Here is a 12550-nt window from a genome sequence, read left to right as displayed (position 1 = left end):
CCGACCCCGTCGCGTTCGCAGCCCGGAGCCGCCACTGGGGGGGGGGGGGGAGGCGGGGGGAGTTGGGGGCGGGAGGAGTCGGGGGAGGGCGCGTTTGCACCTCGAAGCTCCCGGGGCGGGGGCCGGGGGCTCGGATCCGGGCTGGGGGGAGGGGCTGGAGCTGGGGGGAGGGCCTGGGGCTGCGGTGGGGGGGGGGGGGGACTCGGAGAGGCTGGAGAAGCCAGAGGGGGGGGTACCCAGAGTTCTGCCGGGGCTGAGAGGCTAGATGGGAGGGGGGGGCTCAGGGCTCTGGAGGGGGGTTGGGGGGTGGGGCTGCAGGAACCGCGTGTTCGGATAGGAATTGATCTGGAGGTAGCCCTGAGGCGGGGCTCCGATTTGGGGCGGCCGGGAAGCCAGCCAGGGCCGGGAGGTCCCGGGACTCACCTAGGAGGCCGCCCTTCGTCGTCCCAAGCCACCTCCCCTTCCCTCGGGCGGGCAAGGAGAATTCCAAGGGTGACGTTGGAAACTCACCTGGCCGCGCCTGGAGCGTGGGTTCTTAACCAAGATCCGGAGGCCCCTAAGAATGTAGGCAAACCATTGGGCAAAGGTGGCCTTCCTGAGAAGGCCCACGGTTTTCGCCTGATTCTCCAAATGAAGAGTTTAAGAATCCAACAGGTCTAGACTTTCTGGGCCTCGGTTTCTCTACCTGTCAAAGGGGCCCAGACTTCAGAATTTTGGCTGCCTGTTTGGGCTGTACATTCCCGGGGAAAATTTGTAAGTTCCACCCACCACTTTTCCAGCTTTGAGAACAGAGACCACCGCTGCCCCTCAAGGTGGGGATCCAGTCAGGGCAGTTGGGTGGGCCTGAAACTGTTAATGCCGCTCAGCAAACTCCTATGCATCTGGCAGAGCCCGGTTCTAAAAGCCCCTCCCTACTCCCAAATTGTTAGCTTACCCTATTACGTTCCCAGTGCTGATTGCGCTGATCGTGTCTCCGTCACGGCACTTCCAGAATGTTATAAATAAATAGTAAAAGTAATTTGAGCTCATGTTTAACGGATGCTGACGTGCCAGGCTTGGTGTTAAGCGTGTGGTACACATTATCTCGTTCAGTAACTAAAAACCCTATGAGGGAGATACTCATAATCTCCCAGTGTGGGTCCAGGGAGGCAGACCTAGACGCCAACATTCCTGGGCAGGAGAGAGGGACCCCCTGGACAGGGATGGGGAGGAAGGGGGCATTCTGTTTGAGGATGGGAGGCTTGGGGCTCAGTAGAAAGGGGCAGATCAGAAAAGGGGAAGAAACAGCTTAGGTAAAGGCCTGGAGACAGGAGAGCGTGGAGAACGCAGGAATTGAATGAGGCTGGAGCTTTGGGGGAGCAGAGAAAGGGAAAGAGGGGATCTGGCCGGGTAAGCAGAGGAGCCCTCAGGGGGCTCCCCCCGGACATGGTGGGCTCCCATGGTGAGAATCGCCCCAGAGTTGCACTGTGGGGGTTAGAACTGGGCTGGGGGAGGGGGGGGCATGAGACAGAGGGAAACCTCAGGGACAAGGTTCAGGACATCCTGGCAGAGGGAATGGGGTCCCCCAGGGGGCGGGGCTACGGAAGGAACCCCAGGATTCACCAGAAGAGCAGCTGACGGGTGGGATTCTAGTGTGGGAGGGCCCAGAGGCTGTGGGGATGAGCCAGCTTCTGGGGACACTTCTGTCCCCTCCTCCCAGGCTCCTTTGTCAAGGTGCATCCTGGGCCGCTCTTCAGCCAACAGATGTGTCTTGCACGGACACAGGGATAGGCACGGGGTGTCCCAGAAGCATCCCGGTGCCACCCCAAGACTGTCTGTCATGAGGGCAGAGCAGCCCCGGTCTCCCTGTCCAAGTTGTAGCATCACCAATACCCTATTCCAAGGCCTCCCGTCACTGTCACCCAGGGCTGTCACCCTCTCATTGTCACCCATCAACGAGACACCTTGCTGTGTTCTGGTGATTTTGCTGCCTGTCACCTTCGTGGTGTTCCCCTGTCATCTCTACACCTTGTTGCTGTGACATTGTGACCCATTAACGATCACACCATCACCCAGAGGGCCGGCATCCTTATACTGCGAGCAGTAGAAGTCACCCTCCGCAGAAAGGGCTCTTGGCCGCGCACAGACCCCCCGGGGAGGCCGGAGACCCGAGCTTGGGGGTTCCACAGCCGGCAGAGTGATGCCCAAGTCGCCCACAGATCTGGTCCCACAAAGATACCTTCCATTCCCTCCTCCTCCCCAGAAATCAGCACCACCTCGGCAAAATGGAGTCCGAGGGGGCCCCAACTTCTTCCAACATCGGCATCTGCCTAAGTTGGGGGCAGGGGTGACCGGCTGGGGGAGTGTGGGGGCGTGTGTCCCCGCCTTGCTGTGAGGGAGCCAGGAAAATGGGATCTGGCATCTAGAAGTTCTGTCAGGGGATGTGTCTCGTGAGGGGCTCGTTTCCCAGACCCAGGGAAAGGTCACTGGGTCACCTGATGGCCACATAGATGACAAAGGTCCTGTGTGCCGTGTCGTTCCCAACCTGTTCCCGTCACACCTTCTGACATCTTCTTGCCACCATCCATCACCATCAGAGACTGTCTTAATGTCGTCCTCTCTCATATCCCAACACTGCCTCCCCACTGCCGCCTGTCATTTTCACACACTGTCTCCTTATTGTCCTTCATCACCGTATCCCAGCCTCCCTACCAACATTACACGGATCCCCAGGGGCTTTCTCTTATTACGGTGTCATCTGTCGCTGTCAGCCTATGTCCTCATGGTCACCTGTTGCTGTCACACTGTCTCCTCCTTGTCACCTGTCGCCGTCACGCTGCCTGTCCATCATCCCCGGTTCCTGTTAGTTGTCACCCGTCCCTGCTACGCTGAGCACCCCGCACTGTTGTCACCCTGTTGAGGTCATGATGGAATGTCTGAGTTACTCCAGCTCCGCTCTTTCTTCCCACACGCCCCCTCCTCCCCACCACTTTCTGTGCGGTCCCAAAGTCCCCTCCCACAGACACGACTCCACTGTGTGTGCCCTGGGCTGGGAGGTGCCCTGGTGTCCATTAGCCCAGGCCCAAGGAAGGGGTGGAGACAGGGCAGACAAAGAGACATGGGGGGGGGGGGGTTGCCTGCAATCTGTGCCGTGTGGGGCGCTGTGCCCGCCTAGGCCGGGTGGCCTGAGGACAGAGCTCTCTTTGTCTGAGCACAGGAAGCAGCTGGGCGGGGAGTTTGGCCTGATGCCTGGGAATCAGGCTGGGGGGTGGTGGGTCCCCGTAAGACCCAGAGAAGGTCAGGCCCAGGCCAGGAGGGGCAGAGAGAGCAGCTGGAGCCCGAGGACTTCCCCGTCTGGTTCTCTGGGCGTGACAAGCCCCCTCCCCCCCAATTCATGGAGTACGCACCGTGTGCTGGGCCAGACCCTCCTAACAGACCCCTTAGGGGCCTTTGCTATGTATCTTCCCCATTGCACAGGTGGGAAAACTGAGTCCCAGAGTCACTGAAGAACACGGCCAGTAAAGAACACAGGCAGATCTGAACTCAGGCCACAAAGCCCCAGACCTCAGTCTGCCGGGCAAGGGGTGTCTCTCGGATAAATATACATACATTCTTTTTTCTTTAACAGTAAACACAATATTAGCACCTGTGTAACCATCCTTGGCTTCATTCCTCTCCGTAAAAATTTCTTTTACTTGCAAACGAAAAAGTGCTTTGCAATGATTGTCTGATTTTTTACTGTTTTTTTTTTGTTTGTTTTTTGTTTTTAAAATTTTTTTTTCAACGTTTATTTATTTTTGGGACAGAGAGAGACAGAGCATGAACGGGGGAGGGGCAGAGAGAGAGGGAGACACAGAATCGGAAACAGGCTCCAGGCTCCGAGCCATCAGCCCAGAGCCCGACGCGGGGCTCGAACCCACGGACCGCGAGATCGTGACCTGGCTGAAGTCGGACGCTTAACCGACTGCGCCACCCAGGCGCCCCTAATGTTTATTTTTGAGAGAGAGAGAGAGACAGAGCATGAGTGGGGGAGGGGCAGAGAGAGAGAGAGAGAGAGAGACAGAGGATCCGAGGCAGGCTCCGGGCTCTGAGCTGTCGGCCCCGAGCCTGACGCGGGGCTGGAGCCCTTGAACCTTGAGATCATGGCCTGAGCTGAAGTCAGGTGCTTAACCGACTGAGCCACCCAGGCACCCCTAGAAACCTTTTTGTTGTGGAAAATGTCAAGCATTTGCAAAAGTAGAGAGAATACATAGACAGCGTGGTGAACCCCCGTGGATGCATCATTAAGTTTCCATCATTACCACTGTCACCTTGCACCCGACCAGCCTGTGTGCTGAAGGGACAATGGACAGAGTAGAGAAGCCTTGGAGAGGACAATTCCCGACAGGATCAGCCACCAGGGATGAACCCAAGCACCCGGGACAGATGTCCCAAGGGACTGACTGCTGTGAAGCCCTAGAGAACAGGAAGACCACAGCCACAGGGCGTGACAGGGACTCTGAGGATTAGGGGTCATCTCAGGCCTGCAGACGTGGCTTAGCCATCTTGTGGCCAAGCTGTCACTCACCTCCCTCCGTGGAAGGAAGGACGGCCATTGCTGACCCCAGACTGCTGGCCCCGGGGGAGAGGTGGAAGTAAGGCTGCCCCACAAAGACACTCGGGGGTCCAGGGCAGGAGCTTTTGAGCGGGACGGACTTCCCGACACTCCCATGACGGACAAAACAGACAGAGCCCTGGAACAGTAACGGGCAAGCATTTCCCCGAGCTGAAGACAGACCCGTGTCTCCGAAGGAAAGGGCTCCTGACTCTCAGACTCCACGCCCCCCCATCACCCACCCCGGAGAAGGACACATGCCTGCCACCTCTGGAACGTCATCACTTTGAAGATGAAGGGGACGTCCCGGGAGAGCGTTCTCATCAGTGACTGCCAGAAGCTAGAAGGCCACGGACGTCCACTCTGCACTCACGAAAGACAAGGAGTGGTAATAATGTCAGTGACAGGCTGCCTTAACTTTTTAAATTAAGCGTTAAAAAAATAATAAAAAATTCTAAAAAATAACAAAAATAAAACGGGCAGGCAGCTGCTGGGGGAGACAGGTTTTTTTTTCTTTTTAACTTTTTTGATGTTTATTTGTTTTTGAGAGAGAGAGAGAGACAGAGCACGAGTGGGGGAGGGACAAAGACAGAGACGCAGAATCTGAAGCAGGACAAGCGGGGGAGGGACAGAGAGAGAGAGAGAGAGAGAGAGAGAGAGGGAGACGCAGAATCTGAAGCAGGCTCCAGGCTCTGAGTTGTCAGCACAGAGCCCGATGCGGGGCTTGAACTCACAAACCATGAAGTCACAGCCTGAGCTGAAGTTGGAGGCTTAACCCACTGAGCCACCCAGGCGCCCCTGTAGGATTCCTCTTCCATGGGGTCCCTAGAGGAGTCAGATCCATAGAGACAGGAAGTAGATGGTGGGAGCCAGGGGCTGGGGGAGGGGTGAGGAGTCAGTGTTTCATGGGGACAGAGTTCCATTTGGGGAAGATGAGAAAGTTCTGGAGATGGACAGGAGAGATGGCCATACAACAGCGTGACTGTCCTTAACGCCACTGAACAGGACCCTTAAAAAATGGTTAAGCAACCATTCTGCAATGTATGTGTATATCAAATCATCACATGCTACGCTTTAAATAAATACAATCACATTCGTCAATTATCTCCCAATGAAGTTGGAAAAAAATTTTAAGAATTAATAAAATGGTTAAGAGGGTAAATTTTATCACCACATATTTAAAAAATGTGGAGGCCACAGTTTCACCTCTGGGCCCATCCAAGCCTCGTCTGCCTGCAGGGTCGTTCCCCGCCTGCGGCCTCGGCCCCTGGAGGGGTGGGGCTGGTCGGTCCTAGTCCTCGGCCATCGGTCCTCGGTCTCGGCCATCAGCCTTGGCCATCGCTGCTCCCCACGGCGGCCCCAGAGGCGTGAAGTCATGTCAGGTTCACCGAGGGCTCAGGGTTTTTCTCGGTTTTTGTTTCCTCTCTCGTTGGAGAGAAATGTCTGGATGTTTCTGCGGCTGTAGGACAAAGAGGTGAGGGTTGCCATTTCACAAATCATGCATTGCCTGTACTTCTGACGGCTCTGTCACATCTCCAAAGTTCTAACGTTCTCTCTGCTGCTGAAGCGGAGCGGGGGGGCGGGGGGGTACTGACTTGGCCACTGGTTTCTGGGAGGCATTGGAGCAGCGGGGCTGGTCGTACCCAGAACGTAGAACTTTGAATGCCAAGGGGACAGTCACGCAACACCTGTCTGATGCCATCTGATGCTGACCTGCTGGAACCTTCCCCTGAGGTTGAAGTGTGTATACATTTCCCGCGCTGCTGTGGCAAATTTGGTGGCTTTCAAGAAACACAACGTTAGTATCCTGCGGTTCTAGAAGTCAGAAGTCTGCACTGTCTTTCAGTGGGTGAACACCAAGGCAACTTGGGGGCTGCCATCCTTCTGGAGGGACCAGGGGACAATCCCTTCCCTTGCGTTTTCCACCTTCTAGAAGCTGCCTGCCCTGCTTGCACCATGGCTCCTTCCTCCACCTTCAAAGCCGGCAGCATCGTGCCTTCCTATCTCTCTCTGACTCCCGCCCCTCTGTTCTGAGGACCCATGTGATGTCACTGGACCCCCAGGGAATCCAGGATCTACTCCCTTGTCCAGATCCTTAACCGAATCCCATCGGCAAATACGTTTCCGTGTTAGGTAACCTATTCACAGATCCCAGGGGTGAGGATGTGGGCATCCTTGGGGAGGGGGTGCATTATTGAACCTCTCATAATAAGCTTCCCTGATGGAGAACAAACCTCACCATTAGCTCCAAAGACTGAGCGAGACACAGACTCGGAGCTGCGTGCCTGAGCTGTGCCTTTCATCCTGCAGACCTCGGTTCCCTCGTCTTCAAAATGGGACAGAGAGTCCCTCTTTCTTTGCCTTTTGCAAGCCATCTTCCTGCAGAGATCAGGCGAAATCAAGCAGGTGGAAATATGCAGTGTCCACATGGCAAGCCAAGACACGGGTGACCAGTGACCCGGCATTGATTTCTGCAACATTTACTCATCGCCTACTGTGTACCCGGCCCTGATGACAGGAAGGCCAGCCGAAATAGACCCAGATCCTGCCCTCCTGCAGAGCCTGGGGAACGTTCATTGCGCTGACATTCACTGAGTGCCTGCTGTATACCAGGCAAGGTTCCAGGTGCCGTGGGTTGGTGGGAGACAGCAGCAAACAAAGCACAGATTTCTGGAATTCACGTTCTGGTAGTGGTAATTGCCACAGAAGGGAGGTTGCTGGTGCCCCGGGACCTGACTTAGGCTGGGGTGGGGGGTCAGGAGGGGCTTTCCCTATGGCAGTGACGTTTGCTCTGAGGTTGGCCAGACAAGGGGGAGTTAAACTGAGAGAAAGGAAGGGTAGAGTATCCCAACAAGGGGAAACATCATGAGCAAATGTGTGAGTTTCTGTGGCCAGAGCGCGAGGAACAAGGGAGAGAAGCGGGGAGGGGTGATCTGTGGGGACATCCTTGCTATTTTTAAAGTCAGCAGGGAGCCATCGAGGGGTTTTCACAGAGGGTGATCACAAGTGGGTTCTGCCACGATTGGGATGGGACCACTGGGCCAGGTGTGGGTTAGGCCTGGTAGGGGAGTTAGGACGTGGGCACCTACCCTTAGCCCTGCTATTTGCACCCACCATCTCTCTGGGGTTCCGCTATCTGCCCAGCCTGTCTCCTCCCAACAGTCCCATCCCGCCCCGCCCCCTCCCAGCTGCTGTCAGAGTCTTTCCTTGCAGCTCCTGCCCCGTCCCGCAGACTTCCAGAATGCCATTAGTTCAGCCAACATCTATGAGGCATCTATGGCGGGCCAGACGCGTTACACGTATTATCACACTGAGTTCCCCCAATGATCCTAGACAAAGGCATGAAGAGCGGGGTCAGAGGTGAAGACTGAGGCCCAAGGATACGGTCAGTAAAGTGCGGAGGGTTGGACCCAGAAGCAGCAGGCAGCCAGGGAGGTTGGGAGGGTTCCAGGCAGGGAGCCCCGCGATCTGATTTAAGTTCCACGATCGAGCTGCGGAGAAGGGCGGTGTTAATCGTATCTGCCGCTAGGGGGCACTCAAGTCCTCCTATAGGTTCTCTTCGGAGCCGCACCGTGCAACACGGTGGCTGCGTGAGCCCTTGAACTGTGGCCAGTCCGAGTCAAAATGTAAGTGCAAAACACGTGCCAGATTGCGAAGCCTTCGTGAGAGGAAAAAGAAGGCAACGTGCCTCGTTAATGCCTTTTAAAACGTCGGTGACATGTTGCAATGATGAGATTTGGGGCACATCGGGCTAAATAAATTATATTATTAAAGTTTCATTGGTATTTTTTTAACCTTTTTAAAAGTTTATTTATTTGTTTTTTAGCAATCTCTACACCCAGCGTGGGGCTCCGACTCGTGGCTCCGGGATCAGAGTCACATGCCCTTCCCACTGGGTCAACCAGACATCCCTTTGCTTTCTTGTGATCTAAGACTATTTACATGGGTTGCAGTTGTATTCGTATTGGCCAGTGCCGGCTTAGAGAGAAGTTACTATTTTTTAACTATTGTAAGGGGGCAAATTACCCTCTTTTAAAACATGTTTTTATTTATTTTTGAGAGAGAGAGAGAGCGTGTGTGCGTGAGTGAGGGAGGGGTGGGGGGAGGGGAACAGAGGATCTGAGGCAGGCTATGTGCTGACAGCAGAGAGCCCCATGCAGGGCTCGACCTCATGAACCATGACATCACGACCTGAACCAAAGTCAGACAGGTTCACCGACTGAGCCACCCGGGTGCCCCTGGTTCACAGGTTTTATTCCCTCCGCTACCAAAAAGACACAAACAAACACAAAAACCACGGCAATCAATATTTTTATACCTATACCTCCATGCGCTAATGATTCTATTTCTAAGGGAACGATTTCTAGGAGAGAGCTGTTAGATGAAGGGCTTGTGTGTTTTTAACTTTAATAGATGTTGTCAGGTCCTAGACATCAACCAACCGATTCTACAGTTTATACAGAAAGGCAAAGATCGGGGCGCCTGGGTGGCGCAGTCGGTTAAGCGTCCGACTTCAGCCAGGTCATGATCTCGCGGTCCGTGAGTTCGAGCCCCGCGTCGGGCTCTGTGCTGACTGCTCGGAGCCTGGAGCCTGTTTCCGATTCTGTGTCTCCCTCTCTCTCTGCCCCTCCCCCGTTCATGCTCTGTCTCTTTCTGTCCCAAAAATAAATAAACGTTGAAAAAAAAAATTTTTAAAAGAAAGGCAAAGATCCAGAAAAGCCAACACGATACTGAAGAACCAAGTTGGAGAACTGACGCTCTGCCCGATGTCAAGACTTTCTATAAAGCTACGGTGACAAAGGCTGTTGGCAGAAGATCAATGAAGCAGGACAGACAGCGTGCAAGCAGCCTGCGCAGATAAAGTCCATTGATCTCTGGCAAAGAATTGCAAGAGGCAATTCAATGGATAAAGGCCAGTCCCTTCAACAGACGGTGCCGGAAGAATTGGATGTCACAGGCACAAAAGTGAGTCCAGACACACACCTTCCACCTCCCACAAAAGTGAACCCAAAATGAATCATGGCATTAGCAAATTCAGAAACAGAACAAATCCTTTTGGCGAGCACATTCCCACTAACCGTGCAGGAGTGCACTTTTTCCCCACAGCCTCACCAGCTGTGAGTGTTATCACTTTTTAAAGTTTTTCCCAGTTTGAGAAAGGGTTATCTCACTGTTACCTCGATATGCATTTTCTAACCCCAGTCCTGTCGAGCATCTTTTCATATGATTTTGGGTAACTTGGATTCATTTCTCTGTAGACTAGCTATTCACATTCTTTGTTCCTTTTTTTTCATTTGAATTGTCTTTTTTCCAATTTATACATGTCCCTTGCCATCTGATTTATTGACGTCAAAATTTTGTGGTATCTTTTATCGCCTAGAGTTCCCATTCCTGCCAAGGAAATTCTCTTTTGTCCTTAGATTGCATATGTATTCGCTTAGATTTCCTAGCAAGATTTTTATTCTTTTATATTTGAGTTTTGACTCTATCTGGGATATATTTTTGCTTATTGTATTCAACAATTAACAAAGGGTTTACTAAGGCTCTACTTGTGTTTTCAGATGGATATTCAGAATTGGGCCAACACTATTTTTGAAATAAACCACCCTATTCCCTGAGAATTAAAATACCACTTTTTATCATATATAGATTTTCACATACGCCGGATTATGTTTCTGGATTTCTGTTCTTTTTCTACTCGGCTACTTAACTAGTTCCATTTTAATACCTCAGCAATTGAATTCTCCCCCTATTCTTTTTTATGTTTGTCTTGGCTCCTCAAGAAAAAGAATTGTTCTTTTTCTGTTGGGATGCTGAGTACGATTGTATTAAATTTGTAAGTTAGGGGGTGCCTGGGTGACTCAGTTGGTACACGTCCGACTTCAGCTCAGGTCATGACCTTGCATTTCGTGAGTTCGAGCCCCGCGTCGGGCTCTGTGCTGACAGCTCGGAGTCTGGGGCCTGCTTTGGATTCTGGGTCTCCCTCTCTCTCTGCCCCCCACCCCACACCCCTGCTCATGCTCTGTCTCTCAAAAAAAGATAAATATTAGAAAAAAAATTTTTTAATTTGTAAGTTAGATTGTGGGTAATTTATAGTTGTTTTTTTTTTTATGTCAACCCAAGAAACTGTCTTTCCATTACTACAGACTTTGCTTTCCCTCCTTCAATGAGATTTTATAATTTTGTTTGTATTGTACCTGTGCTGTTTTCATTAAATTTGTTCACAGGTAGTTTGTCATTTTCCCTCGGGAAGCCTGGGTGGCTCAGTGGGTTGAACATCCGACTTCAGCTCAGGTCATGATCTCATGGTTTGTGGGTTCGAGCCCCACATCGGGCTCTGTGCTGACGGCTCAGAGCCTGGAGCCTGCTTCCGATTCTGTGTCTCCCTCTCTCTCTGTTCTTCCCCTGCTCGTGCTCTGTCTCTCAAAAATGAATAAACGTTGAACAAATTTAAAAATAAATAAATAAATGTGGTGTTCGCTCATTTCTGAGTCTTTTGAGTATTTCTATTCTAGGTAGTCATCTTACTAAATTCTTGCTAAAAGCACTTGAACAAAGAGAGTTCACCTTATCTCTTCTTTTCAAATGTCTTTTTTTTTTTTTAAGTAGGCTCCCCACCCAGCCCAGAGCCCAATGTGGGGCTTGAACTCATGACCCTGAGATCTAGACCTGAGCTGAGATCAAGAGTTAGATGCTTAACTGACTGAGCCACCCAGGTGCCCCTTTTCTTTCCAAATGTCTTATTGTTTTCTTGTCCTCCTGCATTTGTTGGAATCCCCAGGACAGAGTTAGATAACCACAGTAAAAGACTGCATATTGGTCTTTTTCCTGATTAGCATTTAGGCTAATATTTACTGTTGATCTTAAGGGAATTGCTTTTATTGCATTTAAGCAATATCTTTCCCTTTTTATTCTTTATTTTTTATTTTTCAAGTGTATTTATTTAAGTAACCCCTGTGCCCCACGTGGGGCCTCAAACTCATGACCTTGCTCTCTCCTCCGACTGAGCCATCCACACGCCTCGCAATTTCTTTCTCTTTTTAAATTTTACTTCACTTTTGTCAGGAATGACTGCTGAATTTTATGAAATGCTTTTTCGTACACACTAATAGGACCATGTGGGTTTTCCTCATTTGACAGAATGCTTTTTATTGGACCTCTCTGGAATCTGGAAATAAAGCTGACCATTTCCTACTCTTTTTTTGGTACATTACTATCAAATGACAATATCTGGCAACCTTCAGAATTTTGCTATTTGTTTTAAGTTTATTTATTTATGTTGAGGGAGGGGGAAATTGCGAGTAGGGGAGGGGCAGCGAGAGACGGAGACACAATCCCAAGCTGACTTCGCACCACGAACCGCGAGATCATGACCTGAGCCAAAGTCAATGCTTAACCGACTGAGCCACCTGGGTGCCCCAAATTTTTCTATGTCCTTAAGTGAGATTGATCTGTGCTCTTCTGTCCTGTCATTTAGAACTCAAGACATGAAATTGAATTCATAAAATGAAGTCAAAGATGCATCGGGGAGTTTTCTGTATTTTTCTACAGCATGGTTGTCCTCATCGGATGTTCCGCTTGGGGGCAAGTGATCCCAATGTGCATTTTTCTCAGCGATCATTCATTTCCTTCTAGGTTTTTCCGAATGTTGCCCAGAGCTGCATGTACATTCTCATATTTAACCGTTTACACTTACACTGAGACCTTATCTCCCTAATCTTGTTTGTTTTTCTACTCTGACTGTTTAAAATGTTCTTTTCAGGGGCGCCCGGCTAACTCAGTCGGTAGAACATGTGACTTGATCTCGAGGTTGTGAGTTCGAGCCCCCCATTGGGTGTAGAGATTTAAAAATAAAATCTTTAAGGGCAAAAAAAGATGGTGCTCTTTTCACTGTGTTCTAAATAGTTTACAAGTTCCCTCTTGGCTCTGTCATTCAAGGCATTGCCCTTTGACATTGATGGTGGGTTTGGGGAAGAG

The sequence above is a fragment of the Lynx rufus genome, unplaced genomic scaffold (assembly GCF_022079265.1).
Source record: "Lynx rufus isolate CCGP_SWC_20201006 ecotype Redwood Valley unplaced genomic scaffold, mLynRuf1.p SCAF_4, whole genome shotgun sequence".
In the NCBI taxonomy this organism is placed as follows: Eukaryota; Metazoa; Chordata; class Mammalia; order Carnivora; family Felidae; genus Lynx; species Lynx rufus.
This window is presented reverse-complemented; position numbering follows the sequence as displayed.